We start from the raw sequence: 18,312 nt of genomic DNA, 5'->3' as shown, positions 1-18,312 counted from the left end.
AACAAGACCCAGAAAAGCTAAATGAGTTATTTAAAGTTAAAGATATTTTCCTCCTGTCGCAAGGTAAGCCACATCGTTTTTGTGTTATGGTGACTCAAATCAGAAAACTTTCACAGGTGCATGTACAGTAGTACTCTAAAACCAAAATGTTCTCATCTTTTTGTTCTCTCTGTTTAGTAAGTTAGAGGAAAAAACAGCCATTTATCAAACTTATGAAGCTCAAAGTAGGGAGAATTTTCAAAGAAGGTTTATAGTGTATCTTCAATATATAAAATAGTATCCTGAAGCCAGGATTCTTCTATTAAAAAAAATTCTCTCAACTCCTTCCTCTTTGATTGTATTGTTCTTTAGTGGAACTTACCCAATAAAAGGCCTGAAGAGTAAACACATGGCAAGCAATTGTGATCACTCTTCCTTGCCCTGGCCAAAAGCTTATTAGATTATATTGATTTACCAGCTCTTTCCTTGCAGAAATAGCCTAATTAAATGCTTAGTACTGCCTCTGAAGATGAATTTAGCTCAATAGTTATTTTGGGTTCTAATTTTAGAAGCCCTCCCTTCTATGATTATATTTTTGGTAATGAGAATTAAATCTTGATGACTTCAATTGGCATCCTTTCTACTTTTTAACATATTATTTCCTGAAGCAAAAATGTTGTTGGAAGTCCAAGTTTAAATTGGGCCCAATTACAGAGTATTTTCACTTGGAGTGGAGAGATTATTCTCCTGTTTACTGGGGGTGTCTATGACAATTCCAGCATTCCTTCCTCTTTCAAAAAGTTATTTGGAGAAAATTTCAAAGTCATTCTGTTTTAAGCTGTGGAGTGGGTATTTCCTGCATTCAGGGTACTGTCTCTTTTTGGGGGGAAAATGGAGTTATAAGATTTTTTTTAATGGGCATGTTGCCTTTATAAAAGAAAAAGACAATTTTAACGACATTTTTGCTTGGTTGTAAAGCCCCATGACCTAACTCCTGATGATAACTTCGGCAGTGTGAAAGGTCGTTGTTAGGGCTACCACCAAGAAGTAGGACATACAGATTTGGAGTAGCCTTGACCTTTCCCCTTTTTTTCTTCCTTTTCAGTAATAACTGGAGTCACTTCTGTGGTAGCATAGGGTTGGCAAGTCTAAATGGCACCATCTATCTTTAATCTAAGGTGGTCTTCATTTTCCTGCAGGTAGATTATCCCAGAGTAAACTATGTGAACACTTTTAAAAATAAACTAAACATCCCAGATACCTATCTTGTTGTGATTAAAAAAAAATCTATGAACCTTTGGTTCATGATTGCTCTTTGCTTAAAATTGTCCATTTGAAAGGCCTTTGTTAGCAATATTCTTTCTGTACTTTCCCAATGAACAATTGATTTTTAATCTACTAGGAGGTGATTGTGAGAAATGTAATTTCACTTTTACAATTGAAAAACAAAAGTTTTATTTTATCCCTTGTGAAATTAACAGCATCATCAACACTCCAGGGCATTTGAAAACAAATTTCCTTTTTGGGACCTTTGATGGCTGTCAAATAGGCACAGATTAACCGTGCTTCACAGAGCTGAAGGGGACCTGGCTCTGACGGTCTTGCGAGACGTTTGCACATAGTGTGATGCTGCTTCCACTTTCAGTTCAAAGCAGGCATTGTCTCCTGGGTTTTCACTCAGCTTCTATAGCTGCTTCTCACTTATTCTGAGAAAACAGTTCACTTCAAACTAGATAATCTTCTGGTCAGGAAAAAAAAGAGCTAGTTCTTTTTCTTCGTAAAACAGCCTTTTCTTTGAAGACACTGTTCAGTAAATCTAATACATTTCAAGGTAGCATGACTTTTTGTTGGTTGAGTACTATTCTATGCATATAATTTGATTATAGCCTGCAAGCATTATATTTTGAGCTTTGAATATTAGACAGCATAAGAAAAAGTAACACAAACAAACTAATGCAGTTGATTTATTATTGAAAGGCTAAGGAAAATCAAACATGAATTCAAAATGTTGTTCATTAAACAGCAGATACAGAGAAATTTACCTTAGAAGTTTAAAAAATAGCAAGAAAGATTTTAAAAGTACAACTTGCAGCCATGTTTTAGAAGATGATTCAGCTATCTGTGGCTAGAAATGATGTCTGCTAGTGATGATTTTGGGGTCTCATTCAGAGTGTTACTGTCTGTGAACCAGTGATTTATTTCTCAAAGGTTAGCCAATAAAGTCAGTTAAAAACAATCCTGGGTCTGAGTGAGAGTAACAAACTCAAACCCCAAACAGCTGTTTGCTTTCTTCCCTGGAAACCTAAAGATGAAGTTCATTAAAAAGTTGTTTTGAAATTCACAATTTTTATTTATTTATTTATTTATTTATTTTTTAAATGGTAAGGACAACTTTATTATTTATTTTATTTTATTTTATTTTATTTTATTTTACAGCTGCAGCACCTGGTCTTCTAGGTGGTCTCCCTTCCAAGTACTAACCAGGTTCGATCCTGCTTAGCTTCCAAGATCAGATTGAAATTCACAATTTTTAGATTCTTCCCAAAGTCTCCTGCAAATGCAAATGTGTAAGTATGCATTTATAATATGAAGGCAAAATTCTGGGCAACATATTTTGAGATTCGTTTCAAGTCCCCCCAAAAATCTGATAAATGACCGAGCTACATACAACAATATATCATTAAAATTTAAGTTTAAATTAATATGAATGCTTTGTGGACACCTGGATGATAAAAATAAAAATATCAGTGAATATTCAACTGGAGTTTCAGTTTGTAGAATGATACCTTATTCATTACATGATATGAATCCTATAAAAGTACAATGAAATAGGTAAGGCAGTTTAGATCATCTCCATTGTTAACAGAGATGTGTTTGTCTTAACTCTTGCTAAGGTTTATTGAAGGTCAACTCAAAGCCACACAGAGAGGTCAAACATCTTTCCCAAGGCTGCATAGACAGAATTGGTGGAGCTGGGATTCAAGCTGAGGAACAGTTACTATCCCATTTTGCAGAAGAGAAACTTGAGGCTTAAAGAGGCTAAAAAATTTCCCCAAAGTCAAAAGCCTAGTAAATGACAGTGCAGAAATTCTAACAAGATCTGTCTGGCTTTAAAGCTTTAACTTTTAACTACTTCAAAGTTTACTTTAAACTCTGGTTTCTTACTTTTTGATTTGATGCTGAGATATTTCAGCTAATGAGTTGCTGAATTCTGGCTATTATATGAAAGACATATTTGGCTTCTTTCTCTTACTACTTGATTCTTAGTGTCTATTTCTATTTCATAGCCTTACTATATGCAGATAAATGGCTTTTACTTGGGAAATGATTGAGGGTGGTACAGGCATGGTTGTAGGAGAATAAGATGCAACGTAGATAGAAATATATCGGAATCATTGAAGAATCATTTTCAAAACACATCAGCAGAAGCCTCTGAAAGATCTGTCACATCCCAGTGGAGTTGGGTGGAGCTTTCAGAGGGAAGGAGCCCAGGCCCATGTAATTTCAGAGGTTCCACAGCGAACCTGATATGGTCTCTAATCTGGCTGAAAACTGCAAGAGTTCCCCTCTCCATATTTTCGCAAGCTGTCTTGTGTCCTTCTTGGAAATTTTTTTATATTGTAGATATTCCCTGACAATTACAAAGTACAGTGATAGAACTGTTTTCCTCTGTCTGGATAATGCACTTTATCTTTGATTTCTGGGCTGCATTATCATGTTATCTGTGGCCATTTAAAGTCTGTAGGATGTTTTTTTGTTTTTTGTTTTTTGTTTTTTACCATGACCAAGATTAAGATAGGTCTTCCTCTTTATGCTTCTCCTATTAAATATATCTAGTTTAGGTTTGTGATTTCTGTGTGTTGAGCTCTTTTTAAATATGATTTCATAATCCATTAGCTATTCATTCCTCCCAGATTTGTGTCATATGTAAATTTGAAAAGTAGATCTTAATAAAGCTGGTGATTAAAAATAGTTGAACCAAATGTGAAAATCTGTGTATGAGAGACCTCTCTCTGGGAGAATACTGATAACATATATCCATATTCTTTACATAGGGTTGTTCAATCAACTATTGAGATTTCTGACAATACTATTGCCTAGTAATGTTTAAGGACACAGGTATTGAGTGATACAGACATAGATTCAAATCCTGGCCATGCTTTTTGGCTATGGCCAAGATATAACATTTTTAAAACTTTGTTTCCTCCACTGAAAAATGGGAGTAAGAATACTAGTCCAAAACATTGTTAAAAGGATTGAGATTTTTACATATGTTTATTATCGATATTATTATCTGAGGAAATTATGAGAGAATTTGATCAATATATGTCTTTCTATATCAGACTAATACCTGATGAAAGAAAAGAATGAGGTATATTTGGCTTAGTTTAGTTTGTGGACAACTGATGATATATTAACATTTATGTTTCTTATTCTTGAAATAATCTAATGTACAGTTTTAATCTATTCATGTTTCTCAGTTTGTCAAACCTTTGACTGAGGTTTTCATGTTTCTGTAAACAATGAAATAGAATAAAACTTACCTTTTTAACCTTGGTGTTAGGCACACCCTAAGTATTGCCTACCATTGCTGAGAGAAAAGTGAATTATGAGATATGATTGGTATTTTTTGTTCAGTAACTAGTTTTGCACAATGTTATATTTTACCATGGATAAAAGATTAAACAGATATTAAAGATTTATTTCAGATTAAATAAGGTTTCATTATTTTCGACTAAAAAGCAGACATACTGAAGGATGTTCATGCGATGCCCGGAGGAAGTTTGAATGGGTTTCTGAGTGTGCCAACAGGCAACTTTTCAGATATAAGTTACAAGCCAGACTCAACCAACATTTTTATTTCTCTTTTTGTAGATTCTAAAAAAACATTAACTCTATGATGTCTAATAACGTCAAGAAAATATATCCTAGATTTTTATATAAACTCTATGTAACATTTAACTGTCACTTTAGACTTCAAGAATAAGGTTTAGTAATTTTAAAACTCAGTGCAGTGACAGAGGAAACCACTGGCATTAACTTTCAAATGAAGAGAGTAGAAGAATGTTTTAACAAAAGAGCTAATGCTGTTTTCTTTAACCTATAGTTGGAATAATTAAATAGCAAGGCCTTTTCCTGTGACAGTAAAAGCAAAATGGAGAGTCTGACTTTTTATATCTAAGTTTTGTCGAGGATGTTTTTGGCAAATGTATAATAGGTTTCAATTTTATTCTTCTTTTCTTAAAATGACGCTCTTCATTGACAGAAATGATATGATTCTTATCATTTAACATTTATTTAGCGCTGGCAATAGAGTCGGCTCTGCATTGAATATCATCGAGTAGGAGTAATCCATCCCCGATGGGCATAGTGTACAAATAAGGTAAACAAAACTCCAACATTAAGAGATAATTATCCGTAACACAGGCAAAGGTAGAACACTGCACAAGTACTCTGCTTTTTCAGTAGGCGTTTAAACAAAAAACGGATCTGCGAGTGCCCACACCCTGGGGCTGTCATCTGAAATGTTGGTAAAACATCCCCTAAAGCTCAGTTTAAAAGCACAGCTGAATTGAACACAAAGAGACCCATGGACTTGTGGACGTTATTGTTTCTTCAGTGGAGCTCTAGCTCAGTAATATGATGAGCTAAATGCAGATGTGATTTTCCTAACATCGCTATAGTTTTGACCACCCAGCTATTTTGCTCCTTTGTGATTGTAAATGAATTATTGATAAGGAATACTTCAAAGCTGCACAAAAAATTCTTTTACACTTAACATTTAGAAAACAATGATGTTGATGGAGGGTAAAAGAAAAACCCGCCAATATTTTTCTGAGACTGAACAATAATAAAGTGCCTTCAGGATTCGTTTTAATGAGAAATACTAGGTAGCTCTGTGGAAGTCTCGAGACAGGCAGTGCACACTAGGAAATTAATTATCTCTTGGCAGCCAGGCAAATATATGTGGCTTGTGGTGGCATTGCAGAAAATAAATATTCTTTTAATCAGCGATGCTGGCTTATTTACTCAAAGGTAACATCAAACTTTAAATGCATAAGTCACATATATTTAGGAAAGGATTTCAAAACAAAGGGATGAGTTGGCTTCTCTCGACTGCTGTTTTCAGGTTAGTGTTTGCACAGCTGTCCTCCAAGCACGCTACAACCGATGCCTTAGTTTTGACCATGCTCAGAGAAAGAGGGTTATCATCACCTACAGCATTTTATCCAAACCTGACTCTGATCTGTGCTGGAGGAGACGTTGACTTTCATGATGGTTTTATGGATCGATGATTCAGGTGTTTCTCCAGATAGCTCTGCTGGGTTCCTGGGCCAGGTTTGCAAGTCAAAGCTGTGTCTCCTACCCTAGGTGGAATTTCTCAGCTCAAAGATTCACTTCTTAGCTGCCTCCAGCTCAAGCAGTTGGCAGCTGATGGGACAGCATGAGTAATGCAAACCTGAGTCTTCAAAGCAGCAGGTGATGAGAGATGCTGGATTTTAACAGTATAGTAAATTAATTCACAAACTCACTGAGCACAGATGATAACTTTGGTATAATTTCCAGTAACAATTAGGAAGAGAATGCATTGTTTTACAGGATAAAGGTATTAGTCCTGATTCTTGTCATGTAATGTGTAGCATACTGGTATCTTTGAGGAAAAGCCAGATTCTGGATGTGTGCATTTGCCCGTGACCAGCTCCTGAAATGGATGCAAATTAAAAGGAATGATTTCTGTGATAGCGAAGGTGCTGTAGTAGAGCCTCTGTACCCAGATCCCTACGACGGGGCTGGCAGGTTCTCAGAATTTCATTTTGCCTGAACTTTTATCCAAAAGCGGCATAACCAACCCGTCTCCAAATGTCTTCCAAACTTTCATTATATTGAGTTCATTCAGGCTGGATATGCAATCTTCACTTTGTATTCCAACCTCGTAACTATTGCAGAGACTGCCTCCAAAATCAACAGATTCAAGACAACTTCTAATTCTCGAGTTCATTATGGAAAGGAAATCATTCATATCTTCTCAGTTATTTCTGGTGTTTCCCCAAAAAACATTTCTAGTAGAAGAAATACAATTTTAAATCTCAGAGACAATTCTCAGAAAAACAAGTTCCCCTTTTTTCAAAGTTTGATTGGCATTATCAACAGTATTTTCAAAAAAGAAATTGTGAGTTTGCATGTTAATAAATGAGTATTTATACTAATGTCTTTTTTAGAATGATCTTTCTATCATTTTTCTCTTTCGGATTGTTAAACCACTAAAGGTAATCGATAAAATCTATTGTTACCTGTAGAAAGCTCAGATAAATACTAGGTACACATGCTAATTAAAAAATATTATTTGATGATAATAGAGGTGATAGATATAATAATAAAATACTCTTTCTTTCAGATGACTGACTTACTCTGAAATGATATATTTATTCAATACAATGAATATTCAATGTGATTTAATAAATATTCATTGGACACCTGTGCTAGCCCTAGGGAATATTAAAATGAGAAAGATTCAGTATAGGTTACTGACTGGGGTACATTATATTGTTGTTCTCAAGTATTCCACCCCACCCCCATTTCCTGTAAAAGGATTACACCTCCCCACCTGTAAGAGGTCTGTATCTTGCAGCATGTCTTGCTCGAGAGGGGAATATACTTCTCTATTACTTGGTTGGATGACTGACTTTAGCCAATGGCATGTGAATGGACATGAGGCAGGCTACCTCTGTGCAGATTTAAGAATCATTGTGTGTTTCCATCAGCACCTTGCTCTTTTCTTTTTGCTGTGAGAATGGCATAGAGCTGCTCCCAACTCAAAACATAACCTTAACCCTAAGCTGAGACCTGGAGCAAGAAGATTAAATAGCTGACCTGCAGCTGCCAACATGTAACATGTTTGTTGTTTAAGTCACTGACATTTGGGAAGTTTATTTACCACCGTGAAGCTAACTAAAATACTTTGTACAGAGTTAAACTATAGTACGTTAATTCTAAGGCATTGAAAGTTCTGGTAGTCTGCTCAGAAATTTATAACCAAAACTGGAGACTAGTTCTAGTCCAAGCATCCTGCAAACTAAATTAACAGAATTTGAGATGGACTGTGAGCAGATTACCTCTGGATTAATCTGGCCACATCTAGTACATTTTAGTGAATTAATTGTGCAGCTATCTTCACTGAATTTAGGTCACCTGAAGAAATAACTGCCATAATTTGATCGTCCCTTATGTACCAGTCTGGTCCAAGTCAGTTGTTAGTTCATGGTGATAGCGTCCATGTTTTGTTTAAGCAGTGGAATGAGAATAAAGGCTTTTTTTTCAGGGCAGATATCCATCTCTAATAAGCTGTTGCCTTTTAGTCAATGTTAGACATCAACAAACATTTGTAACTCTTTCTCCTCCTAGGGTCTAGGTTAACATGGATTCTTATCTAACCCAGGGTAAGAGAAGGTGTGGGTATTGTAGTGTGTATTGTGCGTGTGAGAGTGAGTGAGCAAGAGGGTGGGGGGAGAGAAAGGGGTTGAGAGGTAGAGAGAGAGAAACTAAGAGTTTGACTCAATTCACACTGTACTGTACTTTTTGAGTTTTCCCTTATATATCTGCACGTACCAGATACCAAGGGAAAATTGTATGAGATTATGAAAAAAAGTCTAAAAAAATCAAGATTGTTTAACATTTTTATTAATTATTTTCAGGATATATTTTCCTATATATGCTTTGCCAGTTGCCTTTCCTTAGACTTTGGTGCCAGGACACAGGATGTGGTAGACATCACTAGTGCTCCCCCACACTTGGGTCTCCCCTCCTCCCTTGGCGTGTGGCACATTCCCTTCCACACTCCCCCTGCATCAGGTGGCTCATGTGAACCTGAAGAGCAGTGATAAATGTTACTCAAAGGCTGAAGCTCTCCAGCTCTCTTCTCCTGCCACAGCTTTACTAGAAGACACATACTGAGAGGCCAGCACCACCAGATGGCATCTGAATGGGTCATTGACTCACTGGACCTGCAAGGGAATTTTTGTGAGCAAGAAATGTTATATATATTATTTGTTATTATCACATAGTCTAAGCCAACATATGGTTTCTGAACACGCCTCATTCTTTGCCTTGGAACTAGAGTTCTTTTATCTTCCATAGTCTGTCCTTCCTTCCTTCTTTCCCTTCGACTTTTCTTCCTTTTGCCCTTCATTCCAAAAGCATTTATGGAACATGAGTCATATGCCAGGGTCTATACCGGGAGTTCAGTGATCAGCTGCGAAGGGATAGTCCCTGCCTCATGGGTTCATAGAGGAGAATAACTAGCAGTTTTTATTTCTTTTCCTTGTACAGCCACTCTACCAACGATTATCATTTAATCCTCATAGCAACACTCTAAGCTAGGTCCTATTATTATCTCCAATTCATTTTGATAAAGAAACTGATCTTCAGAGAAGTAAATGACAGGTTCCAAATCATACAGATGGTGAAGGGCAGAGTTGGACTTCAACCTTGAGCTGTTTGTTGCCAAAGTCTTAGTGTTTAAACCTTAGACTCTCTAGCAAGGAGTAGCTTCTGCTCGTCTGGAGAGTTGGATGCATACTCATCATCATTATTATTCATACATAGATTTGTCAAAAGTAGAGACTTTTCTCCTCTTTGGGTGAGAGTATGTGCTTTCATATTATGATCGTAATGAAAGGAGTATCAAGAAACTGAGACCAAAAAAGAGTTTTGCTCCCCTTCCTCGCTCTCTGAAACGATGCCAAGCCAGGTTCCGATACCGCCCTCAGTGCTCTGGTCCCTCTTCCCAAAGCGGGACTCCCCATCCATGCCGACACCCTCAAGATCCGTTGCTGGCGGAGCCAATGCGGTGATGGGAGTGGGTACAAAGGGGTTTCTGTCACAGTCCGCAGTCTAGGCCCCATAAAGACGACTGAGCAATGCTTCCAGCAAAGGAAGGGTAGCAAAAATCTCCTTTCCTGGGGAAGATCTGTGGACCCATGATGACACCACACCACAACTTCTAAAACACATATGATTCAGAATACGAAGGGAGAGGTTGTCCCAATTATTTATAAGTTTTTTCCCCCAAAGGAGTTAGCAGGATTTTGAAACAAATCAAGCAAGGATTTTCAATGTCACTGCCTCTGCCTCACTGCTGACAGTTGGAAAGGCACAGAAAACTTTTGCCTTCTGGCTTAAGAACACTTGATCATCCTAACTGTTGGTGAAGCTCATTTGCTTCCCTTGAGTGGCAGCACTGAAGGTTGTCAGGCCATCTCCGGGATCCCACCCCAGCAGAGGCGTTGATAACAGCGGCGTTTGTCAAGGTGTGGGCCAGTGATCACACGTAAACGTCTGAGTCATTACGAAATATACAGATTTCAAGTCCCGTTGCCGCCCTAAATCAGAAGCTCCGGGGATGAGACCCAGCACGGAGCGCGCTCCCACGCTGAGGGGATTTGCACGCACACACCGAGGTTCGAAGTTCGAGAACGGTGCATGGAAGCCGAGAGGGTCCCTGGTACAGCTCTGCTGACACGTCACCTTTTATTCCTCCCCTCCCTCCATTTTTAATAGCTGAATAAAACTCCCGACCATAACTTTTCTATTAAAAATGACTCAAGATAGAAGAAATACTTTCTTTTAGGGCAGATATAAAAAATAGAACCTTTGAGAAACCACAGCTTCCTCTGTTGCTCACCATTATGCATTGTCAAATAGAATGTCTCTCCTTGAAAGAAATTTCACTTACGGCCTAAAAACCTCTGTTGAAATAATTTTAAAAATTAGATTTGCTGCCTCGTGTCTCCATATTACTTCATACAGGCAGCTTTAAGCTTGCCAAACGGAAATCTCACTAGAGGAAAGCGAAATTTAGACCATTTACCCATCTTTCACTGCTGTTTCATTTCTATGATTCCTTTTTTTCAGCTTCCTTTCCTCAGCATAACTTTTTTCTTTCATTCAACCATTTCCCCACACCCTCTTCCTACATTTATTTTAAGCAAATATTTAGGTTTCGAGGCTGAAAGTCTCCTCAGACCATTTACAATGAATCTCGAGACTCGAAAGGATTAGTAGAGGGAAGAGGAGGGAAAAGTGAGACTCTCCCTGGTGGAAGACTGGGTTTGCTAGGGGAAATATAATGATTGGAACTCACATTCCTGTGGGAGGCCCAGCAAGAAAACATCATTTCAAATGTGCAGTGGATATCCAGAGTTACAGGATGAAAAGCATAAACACAACTCCTAACTGCAGCAAGTTCTATAGGCTATGAATTATTTTATTGAACAGCAGTAAGTGCTTTCCTGTTGGAAAAAGAGGAACTTGTTAATTATTTTAAGTTTGAAGTAATTAAGCCAGACGCTGTCAGGCTGGCACAGGCTTCTCAGCAGGCGGCTGGATTCTCTCAGCAGAGTGAAGGAGTTTTCTAGTCCCATATGCTGAGCTACAGGTGAGCCAGTTGGTAAATATGTGACACCTTTTAATTATACCTTGTTGCAAGCTGTAGCTTGTCTTGTGAATTATTTGATCATTCGTTGCTCTCTCACAAGAGAGTATATTGGTGAGTTTCCCAGGTCGAGGGTGGGAGTTAGAATGGAGTAGTGTCTGAGCGCATGGAAAGGAGGAAAATCAGCACTGTGATCTGCTTATGACTTTCTAGCACAAGTTCTGGAAAGGGTCCTTGTCTCGGCTGGCCTAGCAGTTGCAAGAATGTCTGATAGTGCAGGGCAGAAAAGGTTTTGTAGCTGGCCCTATTGGGCCTAAAAAGACCATCATTCTGGGCTTTTCTTGTAAGCTTTACCAGCTACCAGCTGCCCAACTCAATTCCAAGTATATGATGGAGAGCTTTTGAGTACACATTTGCTCAACAGAGGAACAGGAGGGGAAAAAAATAGAAAGAGGGGAGTAAAAAGGAAACATTTGCAGCTGAAGAGCTAGACCTTTGCATACCTGCAAAATTGTTTCAAGTGATTTATTTTAAAAGGCTGAAATCGAAAGGTCTCCTTTCAGAGCAACGTTTCCAACCCTTCCCTGCATCGCTTTGATATGAGTCAGAACAAACTGTCTTTGGCAGTCCTGCCCAATGCATTTTTTTAATGGTTTATACAGTTTATACAGTGGGATAGGAACTTAGACTGGGCCCCTGCATACCCTACAGTAGGAAGCTCTCTCTGCAAAACTGAGCCCCGCCCCAGTGCAGTGGGGGGACCAGGAGGGCACAACATGTAATGGACAGATTCAAGCTCCTGCCGCCCCTCTGGGTGGGAACAGAGGACAGGGGAAGGGAAGAGGGCCTGAAGGCCCCGAGAGGGTGAGGAGCACTGTGAGGGACTGTAAGGGGGTGATGGTAGGCTGGGGGCCCAGGGTCGGGGCCACCACAGTGGGGCCTGCGAGGTCAGTGGCAGTTGACAGCAAGGGTATTAGTACAGATACAACAGGACAAGGGTGGGGAGCAGGGCAGGACTGAGTTCCTGGGACTACCCCAGGGACCCTACAGAGGGCCCTGAGGGGCAGTATTTGTGTTTCAGGCAGAAAAAAAGTGTTGACTTCTTTTATATGCATACAATTTAAACAAATTATTCTGTGAAAGTATGCTTAATTAATTTTTTTAAAAAAATTTAAACACTATGTAAAAAGTAACCAAAAAATGTAATTAAATTTTGCGAAGCAGGAATGGGTTGAGGAGGGAGGGTCCAGGAGAGAGGAGGTAGTGAGAGGCCCTTGCAGCCCCGTTTTCTCATGGGCTGGGGTCCTCAGAGGCTCAGAGACTTGCAGGGTAGGCTGAGGGAGAAGGGACCAGCTGGCTGAGGGGTGGAGAGTGGGAGAAGTTACTGCTAGAGGAATAGTACTTTACCCAAATGCCCCAAAGCTCTAGACCCAGACACACACACACACACACACACACACACACACACACACACTCACTCCCACTCACTCACAGTCTCTTGGAACCCCTCTCCCCCCACCATCTTTTTTTCTTAATGGGGACATGTAGCACAATAGTCTTACCCAATCCCCGGGAAAAGAGCCCAAGTTGCAGCTCTGGTTTGGTCATCTCGGTCATTTAAGAATGCACCAAGTCCTTGTCTTCTATGCACCAAGTCCTTGTCTTCTGTGCAGATAAAGGGCCCTGGAGTCCACTGTTGCTTCTTCTTACCAGCTGCCTTCACTCCTGTCTTTGGTCTGCCTGAGCTGCCTACCCCCACCCCCTGGAGAAGGCAGCGGGAATGATAAATTCTCTGAGAAAGGGATGGCCCTGGTCTTCAGCAGGGCACTAGAGGAAGGAGCGGCAGGGCTGGGGTGCTTGGCAGGCCCTGGGAGCCCCCGCCTCTTTGGTTGCTTAGTCCTAGCCTCTGGTCCAGCCCTTACTCTCAATACCAGTAGCTGGGACCCCCTCCTTTTAAGTCATCAGTGAGATGAAGATGGTGCAGTACTGAGCAGAGGAAAGGAAGAACTTCTCGGGTGAAGGCCTAGGAGCAGAGGCAGAGGCACAGGCTCGCGATGCAGAAAAGGTTAGATCGCCTGAAAGGGTAGCAAGGGGCTGACGACCAGGAGAAAGGTATCAGTGAGCTGAGGCACAAAAGGGTGGTAATCAGATGGCAATCCAAGAACTCAACACAAGGCACAGGTCGCTGGCAGTTCCAGGGTGTACAGCTAGCACTGAGCAGTGACCACCATCTCATTTTCATTCTGCATTATGTATAAAAAGAACACTGCCATTATAGCTGTTTGTTTTCGTATATCAAATACATGCAGTCATCATGTTTATAGTCAAAATTCCTGAAATCTACAACTCTGGTGTCATAGCTCTATGTTAACTGAAGAAAACGACCCTTATATCTTGGAAGGCAAGATTAACGAAAAGTATTTTTCAAATAGCAAAATCTGATTACTTTTTTTTTGTTATTTTTTCCTTGTGTTTAAATTAAAAAATTTTTAAATTAAGCATACTTTCACAGAATAATTGGTTTAAATTACATGCATATAAAAAAAAGTCAACATTTTTTTTCTGCCTAAAACATAAATACAACTGCCAATATACATTTTTATGTCACCTTGCTGAATATGTTTTATATGAGTAATTATTAATATATTATTTAGGTCAAGATTTAAACTGAAAATGATCAAACTCTTTAGTCAAAAATTAAATACTCATAAGCAAACCAGCAGTGTCCAGAGTTGGGCTATACATGCACAGGTTTTCATGGTTTAACTTACTAAAAAAAGCATAAAAGTTTTATTAGAAAGCAAAATATTGTGCAGGTTTACAGAAGTTTAAAGCATGTTTGCAAATATTGCTGCTTGTTGAAAGAATTTGTATTATAGGAAAGTCGTGGACAGAGACAGTTCGTATCTCATTATGGTAAACCTTTGCTTTCTAGATTTGAAAGTAGATTTTTATAAGCAAGATCAAAAATCATGATTAGTTATAAACATCAAGTAAAATGAAGTTAAAATTTTCCATTTGATATATTTTAAAACGATTCCTCATTTGGCAGTGGTGCCTATAAAATAAATACCTTTTGCAATGTTAAAAAAATTTTAAATTTAATCCAACGTTTCCATTTGGTTTTGCTTACTTGATCTTGTGGAGATGTTCACAGCTATTGGACATCCTTGGTGAACTTAGCCTTGGTAGGGCTCTGCCAAAGACTAATGAACTGAAATTTGAGACAGTCTTTTGCCCTATACCCTTGCCTTTCCATTAGGACACCCTATTTTATTATTAACATTTTTCGAAGTCTATTTTTAATTACTTATTACCATAAAACAAAGATGCAGCATATGTTCACTATTAGAAAAAAAAAAACATGCACTAAAAATACACCGAGAATAATGACATTTCTAATGTACACATATATTTTGGAAAGTGTGAAGATGCCAAACACAGAACTTTATGAAGAAACACAGTCACCAAATAACAAGTTTATCTGTAATGTAGTATAGTACTTTTGGAATCAGTTTGGCACTGAATAAACTGTATGTATGGATAATAATATGCAAGTTGAACAATAAGCACAGGGAATCCAAATACTAAGGAAACTTTAATAGGCCAAAATATTAACTAATACCCTTGTCAAAGAAAATTAATCTCTATTAATTTTTTTTAAGGTTCTGTATGTATATGAGTGTTTGTCTTCAATAAAGAGCAGAAATAAAAGATGTTTTTAAATGTTAAATATTACATAATCGACCAAACATTGATATTTTGCCTTTTCCCTACACAAAAAGAGATTCTTTCCAGAAACTGCTTTAACAAACATACTCAAAATCCCAAATCAAGGTATTTGAGAATATATCTAGTAAACATGGATGTTTAACTAATAGCATATCAAGATAAATTAGATGTTGCTTCACATAATAAAAAGCACCCATTTTCCCTGAAAAAGAGAAGGAGTCTACACTTTTTTTTTTAAATTATAAATTTCATAGTTGTAAAATGAGTATATTTTGTCAACTTTCTTAGGAGATGTTCCCAGGGACCAGAAAGAAAGGGATCTTCCAAGATTCCAAGTTCCAGTGGGATGCCCTCTGGGCATTAGTTTGAAGGGGCTCCTGTGAAGACTGCTCTCATCTCAGTCCACGGGACCCCTTCATTCATCAATCATATATTTTATTGTGATTCTACTATACGTCAGCCCTGGGAGGGACTTGATTTATAGGATAAGAATTTGGTAAGTGACGGAGAGTGGTGAACAACTCGATCGATCCAAGTGTAAGGTGTTTGTTTATTGTGATGCTGCTAAGATATAGGAGAAAGAAATTTAGGCAAATATGATGAAGCCTGTCAGGGACATTCCAAAAATTCTTAAAATGTCCAGACTGCCCCTGCCCACTCCTTGTGGTGCAGGAACCACTGGTGAGTTTAAGACAAACAGGATCAGAGCTGTGTTGAGAAAGATAGCTCTGTTGGAATGAGGCAAGAATTCCTGTGAGAGTTCCCAGAGGGGAAACTCAAGTCAGCTCTGAAAGCCTTGGGGGTAAAGTTCTTGAGTTCTTAGCAAATGGGAGTCCATAATTTAGTGTCCATTTTGCTTATGCCCAGTGCTAGCCTGTGCCTGTGGAATTTGCACACTTGAGAAAATAAATCTGAATTCGTGGCAGGAAAAGGCAGCTTTCGCTAAAGAATAAATCATGTTGCGATAAGTCCAAGATGCTAGAAGACAGGATATTAATTAAACTCTGGAAAATTCTGTATGCCTTTCAAAAAAATCCAAATATTTATTTACTATGTTGTCCGTGTAGGACATTGTATTGAGTATTCTTTTTTGTTTTATCTCTATTTTGAGTCAGTGTTCCCTTTTAACAAACTAAATTACTTGAACATAAGCAGTGTAGAAAAAGCCAATTTGTAAGAAAAGCCATTTTCTCTTAAATCTGAATTTTGTGGACTGCAGAACATTAATAACTAGTAACCTATATCTCATTCGATAAGTTAATTCTGATTTGCTCTAAAAATTATTAATGCTGATTTATAGAACCTTCAAAATAGAATCACCTCGACCTCAAAAATGCTCTCAAATCCAGGCATTTGTCATCCACGTGGGCAACCCTTGAAATCTTTACTCACTTTCCACTGAGAAAGTGCCACCCTAGTACATTTTATATTTGTACAAATGTTAGAAATAAATTGACGTTTGACTAGGCATCGTCTTTTGAGAAATGACCTAGGCATCCATCAAACTCAGTACATCCTCCTTTGCTTAAAAAAGTGGACAAGATAGTCATAAATATTGTGAAGCTAACTTTGGTTTACATTTTTAAAATCTTTTGAAGGCATTGTTATCTGAAGAGCGACATCTCTGCCTGCATTTGTTTCCAGGAGGCTGTCACACAGTGCACTGCTTGCCTTTCTATGGGTAGATGCAGTTCTGTCTCTTGTAGGGACTGCACGTTCACATCGCGGGACTGCGCCTTTCTGCCTCAGCTAGAGAGATCAAGGACAGCTTTGAACTGGACACATCATGTCACAGGCGAAAAATCAAGAACAACAACAAAAAAGACTTTTGTACTTTCAACTGGGAAAAAAATAGGCTTTTACAGTGAAATTAAATGTTTGGTTTAGCTTGGCCCCTAGTGGATGCTAATGTTCATTTTCATGTTGAATTGATGGTCTTTACTTAAACAAAGGGCGGAACCAAATGATTCTGGAGACTAAATTACCTCTTAGCTTTGGAAATGGAGTTTACCTCAAGCCAGAATCGAGATAAATGTGTAGTGAGTTGACAGAAAGCTTGGAAACATTTGCACATTTGGTACTAGGAGTATAGATAAGCAAAGGAACCAAATTCTCCCATTCCTAGTAAATTCAGAAAAATATTCATTATCTGATTAGCACGAGTTTGGTATAAAAGTTTGCCATTCTTTTGTTGCCCGAAATTAAGAAATAATTAGCTTTTCTCTTATAAACAAGAACCATATTAAAAAGAAAAAAAGACAAAAAAAAAACAGAGAAAACAAAAATTAGGTGTGTCCAATCTAGGAACACCCAAGGCAGGCTGAACATAAAGGATGTCATGTGGCCACATGTGCGACAGCTCTGTGCAAGCTCTGTGATGCCTGTCATCTTTTACCCCAATGAAAATGATGCTGTTTGCTTGCGATTATAGACTCCTATTGATTTCCAATTTTCACCAGGCATGTTCAAGTCTCTTGGGCTCTGGGCGCTTGTAGATTCTTATGAGTCTTGCAGTGAGGAAACAATGTAGTAATATAATTGGCACAGTGTAGCAATAAGAGACTCCTATTCTATTTTCAATTTAGTCCTTTCTTGCAATGTATTGTCATATATATTTAAAGTAATATCTATGACATTCTATTGGTTCTGATTCTCTGGAAAACCCTGTATACACACACACGTATTCAGCACTAATGGTTCCAAAGAATTATTAAAGAGCAGCCTAAATTTTAGTAGAAGCCCATGCTTCTCTATACTAACAACAACGACAACAAAAATGAAATAAAAAATAAAAAAGAATCAACATAGTGCTCTGAGTAGATTGTGTTGTGTCATCTTACTCTGTTAGCTTGCTTTGACTTCCACCTCTGGAGTAATAATGGGTCCATGATTACACGGCAGCTGCGGTCTCAAGAGCTACTTGTATGGGGGAATCTGCATTCATCAAGTGTTTATCTTATGTAGTAAAGTGCCACCCAAACAGCTCTGAGCTCTTACCAAAAAGTCATCCAGAAATCACACTCCACAAACTCTAGTGCGTAACATGCAATTACTTTCTTTTTATCGTGAAATATCTGAGCAACGCTTCCATTTGATCTGAAGAAAGAACTTTGTACCAATTCTAATTTTTCCTGCAGGATGTATGTTCGTGTTCTACATCTAAACAGTAC

The 18,312-nt window shown here is 38.3% G+C and overlaps 1 long non-coding RNA gene across 1 annotated transcript; it reads left to right on the top strand.

The window, feature by feature from the left end:
* Positions 1–2,430: 2,430 nt before the first annotated feature.
* On the top strand, positions 2,431–17,945 carry LOC120607818 (uncharacterized). The gene is made up of 2 exons (XR_005654240.1): positions 2,431–2,546; positions 16,741–17,945. It is a non-coding gene; the product is annotated as an uncharacterized LOC120607818 (long non-coding RNA).
* The last annotated feature ends 367 nt before the right edge of the window (positions 17,946–18,312 follow it).

Source organism: Pteropus medius, unplaced genomic scaffold, assembly GCF_902729225.1.
Source record: "Pteropus medius unplaced genomic scaffold, Ma_sr-lr_union100, whole genome shotgun sequence".
Classification (NCBI taxonomy): Eukaryota; Metazoa; Chordata; class Mammalia; order Chiroptera; family Pteropodidae; genus Pteropus; species Pteropus medius.
The sequence above is the reverse complement of the archived record's forward strand: the minus strand, read 5'-3'. Positions and strand labels throughout refer to the sequence as shown.